The following is a 2885-nucleotide window of genomic DNA, read 5'->3' as shown; positions in this document are numbered from 1 at the left end:
CCAATACAAGGGTGATAGGCACTTATTGTCATTCCTGTGTGACAAGTGGGAAGCCAAGGAATTGTAAGTTCTAATACTAGGATTAAGTGAATTGTTGAAATTTATGCAAAACTGTGGGACAGACTTTGGTTTATCTTGCTGTTCCCCTTTTCTACATTTCTTGATGCTTCCTTCTAATTGCACTATTCTCTTATTAAAGCTTTCCTTTGTGAAAAGGGCTGCCGATAGTAATACTTATGGGCAAATGTAAATAACTATACACCTATTAAGGGTGTCTTGAATATTCTTTTCCCTAATTAAAATACAAAAGCTCTGGGAGGCTTTGTTTCTCAAATAAGTTACAGGCATCAGTAATTAGCATGAATCTGGTAGAAGAAGATAGATGGGAATGTAATTTTTCTTAGTGTACCTAAAATCCCACCTTGAACTTGCTCTGGGCAAGTGGCATAGTTGAGAACAGGTGAAGGAGGAGAGAGAAATTAAGTCTAAAGAGTCAAGGGAGGTGGGTAGGATGATTTGTAAAGTTTAGTCTTGTGCTTCAGAAAGGATAATGTAGTATATTAGTTTTAGAACAAACTAAAAGAGAAATACATAAGAAAATATATTCAATGTTATGCATACCCAAGCCAGGCCATAAATTTAGTTGTCTAAACATTTGAGCCTATAAGATTCAAACAAGTTTTCAGGCTTAGTATCAAAAGGTCATTAAAATTCCAGTGAACTAAAATGATGTTTTAGGATGTGGAATATAGGTAATTCTCTTGTATTGCAAAATTAAGCAAAAGATAGATGTTAGTGGAGTTTTTGTCTCCTCCTGTGCTGATGCAGGAGAAGAGGAGAGGCAAAGAGCCCCATATCCTCCATGCTGGAGAAGAGAACAGAGTCATCTTCCCGTAAGCCCGATCTACTGCTTCATCACCCCCCACACCAGAAACACAGCCGGGCACTGGGCACCGATGTGGATTTCAGATGCTTTGCTGACATAATCTCAAATGAGTTAATTGAGAAGAGAATTTGGATTGTGTTTCTCTAGTGAGACATTTTCTCTAATTTTAACTCTTTAGCTGTCCAGAGGTTATTATAATTTTGGAATTTTTATTTTTCAGACTTCTAGATATGTACACATTAATCATCAGAAATAGAGCTCACTAAGACATATGAATTTCACTATGTAAAATCTCAACCTTTTAATTTTATAAAACATACAGCTCAATGTATAAGGCATGCATATTCAATTTTATGAAACTTGTTTGAATTTCTGTTTTCAGGCTTGGGAAGCTTCTGTTAAGGTGACTTAAGAAATAAGACCCATTATATTCATACACAAAATTTGTAGGCATGGAGAGGTAAGAAAATGAGAATGTTCCACAAAGAAGCATATTTCACCAAGTAGGTAGAGTGAGAAATCTTTCACCAGGGAGGAAGTCATCCTAGTTGCCTTATAGATACCAAGAAATACATCTGTTCCATCACTTACATTTTTTTCTTTCTTTCTTTCCTTCCTTCCTTCCTTCCTTCTCTCTCTTCCTCCCCCTTTTCTCCCTCTTCCCTCCTTCCCTCTTTCCTTCCCTCCCTTCCTTTGTTTTGTCTGTTTGTCAGTCCATCCATCCATCCATCCATCCATCCATCCTTTCTTTCTTTCATTCAGGGATTGAACCCAGGGGTGCCTAACCACTGAGCAACATACCCAGCCCTTTTTATTTTTTATTTTGAGACAGAGTTTCACTAAGTTGCTTAGGGTCTTGCTAAATTGTTGAGGCTCATCTTGAACTTTTTATTCTCCTGCCTCAGGCTGCAGAGCTGCTGAGATTACAGTCATGCTCCACCATACCTGACTCATTTGGTGTGTTTTCTATGGTCTTTGCTTTATTTGTTTAGGGTGTATTTTGATTCAAATGATATATTGTGCACTTTACTATTGCTTTTTCTTTTCAATTTAAATACAATCCTCTAGTGTTTTTCTCTGTTTGCATTTTTCTTAGAGGTGTGGTGAGCATAAATAAGAGAATAATTCTGAAATATTTAGTGGAGGATGTCATTGATTATTATTGCATTGTGATATATAAATTGGTATTCTCTCTATGAAAATGACTGGTATTGTTCTTGCTTTGGCAGCATACATTCTAAAATTGGAACAACACAGAGAAGACTAGCAATGGTTGCTGTGCAAGAATAAAATACAAATTTATTAAACATTCCATATTTTTACCCAGCTGTCTCATTTCTTGGTACTTATCCAAAAGTACTATAATCATCACACCATAGTGATACAGCCACATCAATGTTTATAGCAGCAAAATTCACAATAGCCACATAATGTAACCAGTCCAGTTGCCTTTCAATAGATGAATGGACAAAGAAACTGTGGTATACATACACAATGCAGTTTTACTCAATCATAAAGAAGAATAAAATTTTGGCATTTACTAGTAAATAGATGAAAATGGAGAACATCATGCCAAGTGGAATAAACCAGATTCAGAAAATTAATGGTCAAATATTTTCTCTCATATGTGAAAGCTAGAGCAAAATGAAGGAAAAAGGGGTGGGATCTGATATCATAAAGACAGAGGGAAGATCAGTGTAGTAGAAGAAGGAGATTGACAGGGAGGAAGGAGGAACAGGAAAGGGGAGGAAATGTGGGATGAATCTAATAAAAAGCACACTATGTGTATGTATAAATATACCACAATGAATTCTACCTTTATGTATATCTATAAAGCACTGATCAAATATAAATAAGTAAAAGAGCAAAAGGAAATCAGTGGAGCAGAAGAAGGAGAAGAGAGAGAGGGAGGAGGAGAGTGAAAGGGGTGGGTACCAGAAAATGAAATGGAGTAAATCAAATTCCATGCATGTATGATCTTGACAAAATGAATCCAATT

At 36.2% G+C, this 2885-nt stretch overlaps 1 non-coding gene across 1 annotated transcript; it reads left to right on the top strand.

Annotated features, from left to right (window-relative positions):
• The first annotated feature begins 2103 nt into the window (after positions 1-2103).
• Positions 2104-2207, top strand: LOC114093512 (U6 spliceosomal RNA). The gene has a single exon (XR_003582907.1). It is a non-coding gene; the product is annotated as a U6 spliceosomal RNA (small nuclear RNA).
• The last annotated feature ends 678 nt before the right edge of the window (positions 2208-2885 follow it).

The sequence above is a fragment of the Marmota flaviventris genome, chromosome 5, assembly GCF_047511675.1.
Source record: "Marmota flaviventris isolate mMarFla1 chromosome 5, mMarFla1.hap1, whole genome shotgun sequence".
Lineage (NCBI taxonomy): Eukaryota > Metazoa > Chordata > Mammalia > Rodentia > Sciuridae > Marmota > Marmota flaviventris.
Note: the sequence above shows the minus strand (reverse complement) of the source record. Positions and strands in the feature narration are given on the sequence as shown.